This window comes from Lissotriton helveticus, chromosome 1_2 (genome assembly GCF_964261635.1).
Source record: "Lissotriton helveticus chromosome 1_2, aLisHel1.1, whole genome shotgun sequence".
Lineage (NCBI taxonomy): Eukaryota > Metazoa > Chordata > Amphibia > Caudata > Salamandridae > Lissotriton > Lissotriton helveticus.
The window spans coordinates 326,320,764-326,328,263 of NC_136058.1; positions in this window are offsets into that span (position 1 = coordinate 326,320,764).

Consider the following 7,500-nt stretch of genomic DNA (forward strand, 5'->3'; position numbering starts at 1 on the left):
TGTCAAATTGCCCAGGACGGGCTCCATGGCTCTTGGGCAGTCGTCCCCCGGGCGTCCGGGGCTCCATCCCTGCCGACGGCATGGAAAAGTGCCCGGGACGGGCTCCATACGTCCCGGGCAGTCCTCCCCCGGGCGTCCGGGGCACCCATCTCCAGGAGGCCAACAGCATGGCAAAGTACCCGGGACGGGCTCCATGGGTCCCGGGCAGTCCTCCCCCAGGCATCCGGGGCTTCCATCTCCAGGCCAACGGCAGGTCAAAGTGCCCAGGACGGGCTCCACGGGTCCCTGGCAGTCCTCCCCCACCGGGCGTCTGGGGCTCCCTTCCCCAGGCCAACGGCATGCCAGAGTGCCCAGGACGGGCTCCACGAGTCCCGGGCGTCCGGGGCTCCCTTCCCCGGGACACCGGCTTGTCAGAGTGCCCATGACGGGCTCCACGGGTCCCGGGTATCTGGGACTCCCTTCCCTGGGCCAACGGCATGCCGGAGTTCCCAGGACAGGCTCCACGGGTCCCGGGCGTCCGGGGCTCCCTTCCCCGGTCCGACGGCTTGTCAGAGTGCCCAGGACGGGCTCCACGGCTCCCGGGCGTCCGGGGTTCCCTTCCCCGGGTCAGCGGCATGTCAGAGTGCCCAGGACGAGTTCCACGGGTCCCGGGCAGTCCTCCCCCGGGCGTCCGGGGCTCCCTTCCCCGGGCCGTCGGCAGGTCAGAGTGCCCAGGACGGGCTCCATGGGTCCCGGACAGTCCTCCCCCCGGGCGTCCGGGGCTCCCTTCCCCGGGCAGACGGCAGGTCAGAGTGCCCAGGACGGGCTCCACGGGTCCCGGGCAGTCCTCCCCCCGGGCGTCCGGCGCTCCCTTCTCCAGGCCGATGGCAGGTCAGAGTGACCAGGACGGGCTCCACGGGTCCCGGGCAGTCCTCTCCCGGGCGTACGTGGTTGTCTGACAGATTCGGGCAGATGTGCTTTTACGAACCGGATCGGAATCGGCCCAAATAATAATAATAATAATAATAATCCACATTTGTAAGGCGCACAATCACCCGTAAGGGTCTCTAGGCGCTAGGGGCCGTTGGGAAGATTAAGCAAGCTATTGCCCAGAGTCACATGGTGCTGGGCTAATCTGCCGCCGGTGCCGGGGATCGAACCGTTATCCCCAGATTCCGGAGTCAGCCGCCCTAGCCGCGGCGCCAGCTATTTCCCAGAGTCACGTGGTGCTGGGCTAATCTGCGGCCGGTGCCGGGGATCGAACCCTGATCTCTGGGATGCTCGAGGGTTACTACGCGCTCTACAAAAACCTTAAATAAAAAAATCTCCAGATTCCGGAGTCAGCCGCCCTAGCCGCGGCGCCAGCTATTTCCCAGAGTCACCTGGTGCTGGGCTAATCTGCGGCCGGTGCCGGGGATCGAACCGTGATCTCCAGATTCCGGAGTCAGCCTCCCTAGCCGCGGCGCCAGCTATTTCCCAGAGTCACGTGGTGCTGGGCTAATCTGCGGCCGGTGCCGGGGATCGAACCCTGATCTCTGGGATGCTCGAGGGTTACTACGCGCTCTACAAAAACCTTAAATAAAAAAATCTCCAGATTCCGGAGTCAGCCGCCCTAGCCGCGGCGCCAGCTATTTCCCAGAGTCACCTGGTGCTGGGCTAATCTGCCGCCGGTGCCGGGGATCGAACCGTGATCCCCAGATGGGGATATCCCAAAAATCTGGCATGGATACGGCCCGCCAGGACTGGTTTGGGCACCCCTGATATAGAGGCAGTCAACGCGAAATCTGCTGGGTTCGATTCCGATCCGTGTCAGAAGGACCGTAGGGCTTGGGAGTCCGTACAACAGGGGTGCCCAAACCTGTCCTGGCGGGCCGTATCCATGCCAGATTTTTGGGATATCCCCATCTGGTGATCACGGTTCGATCCCCGGCGCCGGCGGCAGATCAGAGTGCCCAGGACGGGGTCCATGTGACCCGGGCAGTCCTATCCCCTGGGTGTACGTGGTTGTCCGACATGTCGGTCGTATTTGCTTTTACGTACCGGATCGGAATCGGCCCCCATAAAATCGTACGTAAAGTATATAGCAAATCAACCTGAAATCTGCTGGGTCAGAAAGGGCTCGATTCCGATCCGTGTCGGAAGGTTAGGAGTCCGTACGAATTTGTCGGGACGGCATGGCAGAGTGCCCGGGATGGGCTCCATGGCTCTTGGGCAGTCGTCCCCCGGGCGTCCGGGGCTCCATCCAGGCCGACGGCATGGCAGAGTGCCCGGGACGGGCTCCATGCGTCCCGGGCATTCGTCCCCCGGGCGTCCGGGGCTCCATCCAGGCCGGCGGCAAGGCAGTGTGCCCGGGTCGGGCTCCATGCGTCCCGGGCATTCGTCCCCCGGGCGCCTGAAACTGCTGGGTCAGAGAGGGCTCGATTCCGATCCGTGTCGTAAGGTTAGGAGTCCGTACGAATTTGTCGGGACGGCATGGCAGAGTGCCCGGGACGGGCTCCATGCGTCCCGGGCATTCGTCCCCCGGGCGTCCGGGGCTACATCCAAGCTGACGGTATGGCAGAGTGCCCGGGTCGGGCTCCATGGTTTTCACGGTGGTCCTCCCCTGGGTGTCAGGGGGCTCCTGGCCGACGGCATGGAAAAGTACCCAGGACGGGCTCCATGCGTCCCGGGCATTTGTCCCCCGGGCGTCCGGGGCTCCATCCAGGCCGACGGCATGGCAGAGTGCCCGGGTCGGGCTCCATGGTTTCCAGGGTGGTCCTCCCCAGGGTGTCGGGGCGCTCCATGCCGAAGGCATGGAAAAGTGCCCAGGACGGGCTCCATGCGTCCCGGGCATTTGTCCCCCGGGCGTCCGGGGCTCCATCCAGGCCGACGGCATGGCAGAGTGCCCGGGTCGGGCTCCATGGCTTTCACGGTGGTCCTCCCCTGGGTGTCTGGGGGCTCCAGGCCGAAGGCATGGAAAAGTGCCTAGGACGGGCTCCATGCATCCCGGGCACGGGCACGGGGACGGGGACAGGGTCGGGAGAGTCCAGGCGGCTTCACTTCCGTGTCCAGCCATCTGATCGCCCAGATTCCCTCGGCCATCTGGTCGCCCGGATCCCCTCGGGCATCTGGTCGCCCGCAACGCTTTCCTATGGGGCGACCAGATGGCTGAACTTCCCTGGAAGTCCCGATGAGGTGCCATTCGCCGCCCAGATCCCAGCGAGGGCTCCAGGAGGTTGGGTACATTCGCGCCTTGGGTCCCCTCTGTCACCTCGCGTGCACAGATTACAAGAAAAGGGGGTAATTTTCCTCCGGATTACTAGGGAGAAGGGTACGCCCGGACACCCCTCCGAGGCTGGTGGTTCTCTGCCATGGGGACCAGATGGGCTATGCCTGGGCAACACCTCCCTAGGCCACCCGGGGCTTCCTTCCTCCAGGCCAACTGCATGTCAAATTGCCCAGGACGGGCTCCATGGCTCCTGGGCAGTCGTCCCCCGGGCGTCCGGGGCTCCATCCAGGCTGACGGCATTGAAAAGTGCCCAGGACGGGCTCCATGCGTCCCGGGCATTCGTCCCCTGGGCGTCCGGGGCTCCATCTAGGCTGACGGTATGGCAGAGTGCCCGGGTCGGGCTCCATGGTTTTCACGGTGGTCCTCCCCTGGGTGTCTGGGGGCTCCAGGCCGAAGGCATGGAAAAGTGCCCAGGACGGGCTCCATGCGTCCCGGGCATTCATCCCCCGGGCGTCCGGGGCACCCATCTCCATGAGGCCAACGGCATTGGCAAAGTACCCAGGACGGGCTCCATGGGTCCCGGGCAGACCTCCCCCCGGGCGTCCGGGGCTCCCACCTCCAGGCCGACGGAATGTCAAAGTACCCAGGACGGGCTCCATGGGTCCCGGGCAGCTTCCCCCGGGGCGTCCGGGGCACCCACCTCCAGGCCGACGGCATGTCAAAGTACCCAGGACGGGCTCCACGGGTCCCGGGCATTCCTCCCCCAGGTCGTCCGGGCCCTAGAGCTCCGGTGGTCCAACCTGCGCCTGAGGCCCAGCCGGGGTCCAAGAGCCCTGCCTTGCGTGGGCAGGCAGTCAGGAACCCTACCGCGAAGGCTTGGGATGGATGGGGAGCTGGGAGTCCTTTCGATCCCGGCCCTCTGGTCGCCCGCGATGCTTTCCAATGGGGCGACCAGATGGCCGGGCTTCCCTGGAAGTCCCGATGAGGTGCCATTCGGCTCCTGGATCCCAGCTAGGGCTCCATGAGGTCGGGTTCTTTTACGCCTTGGGTCCCCTCTGTCACCTCGCGTGCACGGATTGCAAGAAAGGGGGGTAATTTCCCTCCGGATTACTAGGGGCAGGGTACGCCTGGACACCTCTCCAGGGCTGGTGGTTCTCTGCCCGGGGGACCAGATGAGATATGCCTGGGCAACACCTCCCCCGGGCGTCTGGGGGCTCCATTCTCCGGGCCAACGGCATGGCTCAATGCCCAGGACGGGCTCCACGTGTCCCGGACAGACCTCCCCTGGGCGTCCGGGGCACCCATCTCCATGAGGCCAACGGGATGGCAAAGTACCCGGGAAGGGCTCCACGGGTCCCGGGCAGCCTTCCCCCGGGCGTCCGGGGCTCCCACCTTTAGACCGACGGCATGTCACACTGCCCAGGACGGGCTCCATGGGCCCCGGACAGACCTCCCCCGGGCGTCCGGGGCACCCATCTCCAGGAGGCCAACGGGATGGCAAAGTACCCGGGAAGGGCTCCACGGGTCCCGGGCAGCCTTCCCCCGGGCGTCCGGGGCTCCCACCTCCAGGCCGACGGCATGTCACAGTGCCCAGGACGGGCCCCATGGGCCCCGGACAGCCCTCCCCCCGGGCGTTCGGGGCACATATCTGCATGAGGCCAACGGCGTTGCAAAGTACCCGGAAAGGACTCCACGGGTACCGGGCAGTCCTCCCCCCGGGCGTCCGGGGCACCCATCTCCATGAGGCCAACGGCATTGGCAAAGTACCCGGGAGGGGCTCCATGGGTCCCGGGCAGGCCTCCCCCGGGCATCCAGGGCACCCACCTCAAGGCCGACGGCATGTAAAAGTGCCCAGGACGGGCTCCATGGGTCCCGGGCAGCCCACCCCCGGGCATCCGGGGCACCCATCTCCAGGAGGCCAACGGCGTTGCAAAGTACCCGGGAAGGGCTCCACTGGTACTGGGCAGTCCTCCCCCGGGCGTCCGGGGGCCCCCTTCTCCAGGCCGACGGCATGGTTCAATGCCCAGGACGGGACGTCAAGTGGCCAGGACGGGCTCCATGCGTCCCGGGCATTCGTCCCGGGACGGGGACGGGGTGGGGAAGAGTCCAGGCGGCTTCACCTCCATGCCCAGCCATCTGGTCGCCCGGATTCCCTCGGCCATGTGGTCGCCCGGATCCCCTCGGGCATCTGGTCGCCCGCAACGCTTTCCTATGGGGGGGACCAGATGGCCGAACTTCCCTGGAAGTCTTAATGAGGTGCCATTCGCCTCCCGGATCCCAGCGAGGGCTCCATGAGGTCGGGTTCTTTCACGCCTTGGGTCCCCTCTGTCACCTCGCGTGCACAGATTGCAAGAAAGGGGGGTAATTTGCCTCCGGATTACTATGGGGCAGGGTATGCCCGGACACCCCTCCAGGGTTGGTGGTTCTCTGCCATGGGGACCAGATGGGATATGCCTGGGCAACACCTCCCTAGGCCACCCGGAGCTTCCTTCCTCCAGGCCAACTGCATGTCAAATTGCCCAGGACGGGCTCCATGGCTCTTGGGCAGTCGTCCCCCGGGCGTCCGGTGCTCCATCCAGGCCGACGGCATGGCAGAGTGCCCGGGACAGGCTCCATGCGTCCCGGGCCTTCGCCCCCCCGGGCGTCCGGGGCTCCATCCAGGCTGACGGCATGGCAGAGTGCCCAGGACGGGCTCCACGGGCCCCGGTCATCCGGGGCACCCTTCCCCGGGCCAGCGGCATGTCAGAGTGCCCAGGACCAGTTCCACGGGTCCCGGGCAGTCCTCCCCCGGGCGTCCGGGGCTCCCTTCCCCGGGCCAAAGCATTTCAGAGTGCCCAGGACGGGCTCCACGGGTTCCGGGCGTCCAGGTCTCCCTTCCCCGGGCCAATGGCTTGTCAGAGTGCCCAGGACGGGCTCCACGGGCCCCGGGCGTCCGGGGCACCCTTCCCCGGGCCAGCGGCATGTCAGAGTGCCCAGGACGAGTTCCACGGGTCCCGGGCAGTCCTCCCCCCCGGGTGTCCGGGGCTCCCTTCCCCGGGCCAAAGCATTTCAGAGTGCCCAGGACGGGCTCCACGGGTCCCGGACGTCCGGGGCTCCCGTCCCCAGGCCAACGGCATACAGGAGTGCCCAGGACGGGCTCCACGGGTCCCGGACGTCCGGGGCTCCCTTCCCCGGGCCAACGGCATACAGGAGTGCCCAGGACGGGCTCCACAGGTCCCGGTCGTCTGGGGCTCCCTTCCCCGGGCCAACGGCTTGTCAGAGTGCCAAGGACGGGCTCCACGGGTCCCGGTCGTCTGGGGTCCCTCCCCCGGGCCAACAGCAAGTCAGAGTGCCCAGGACGGGCTCCACGGGTCCCGGGCAGCCCACCCCCCGGGCGTTCGGGGCACCCATCTCCAGGAGGCCAACGGCGTTGCAAAGTACCCGGGAAGGGCTCCACGGGTACCGGGCAGTCCCCCCCCGGGCGTCCGGGGCTCCCTTCTCCAGGCCAACGGCATGGTTCAATGCCCAGGACGGGCTCCATGTGTCCCAGACAGACCTCCCCCGGGCATCCGGGGCACCCATCTCCAGGCCAACGGCATGGCTCAATGCCCAGGACGGGCTCCATGGGTCCGGGGAGGCGTCCCATGCGCCTCCGGGCTTGGGAGCCCCGGCTGGGTCCAGGGGCCCGGGCGGGCCCCGGGTCGGGTGCTCCGGCCCTGGTCCCTGTCTCCCAGCCTACCGCACTGCCAAGGGCCTAGGAATGGGTTCCGTTGTTCCCGGGGAGCCTCCCCTTGCTTGGCTGGGTTCAGGAGCAGTGGCTAGGGCCCCTGAGGGCCCGGGGAGGGCGGCCTCCCCACCCCGGGCTCTGTCCTTGGTCCTGCTGCGTGGCAGGGTGCCCGGGACGGGGTCCGGAGGGACCGGGGAGGCGTCCCATGCGCCTCCGGGCTTGGGAGCCCCGGCTGGGTCCAGGGGCCCGGGCGGGCCCCGGGTCGGGTGCTCCGGCCCTGGGCCCTGTCTCCCAGCCTGCCGCACGGCCAAGGGCCCGGGAAGGGGTTCCGATGTGCCCGGGGAGCCTCCCCTTGCTTGGCTGGGTTCAGGAGCAGTGGCTAGGGCCCCTGAGGGCCCGGGGAGGGCGGCCTCCCCACCCCGGGCTCTGTCCTTGGTCCTGCTGCGTGGCAGGGTGCCCGGGACGGGGTCTGGAGGGACCGGGGAGGCGTCCCATGCGCCTCCGGGCTTGGGAGCCCCGGCTGGGTCCAGGGGCCCGGGCGGGCCCCGGGTCGGGTGCTCCGGCCCTGGGCCCTGTCTCCCAGCCTGCCGCACGGCCAAGGGCCCGG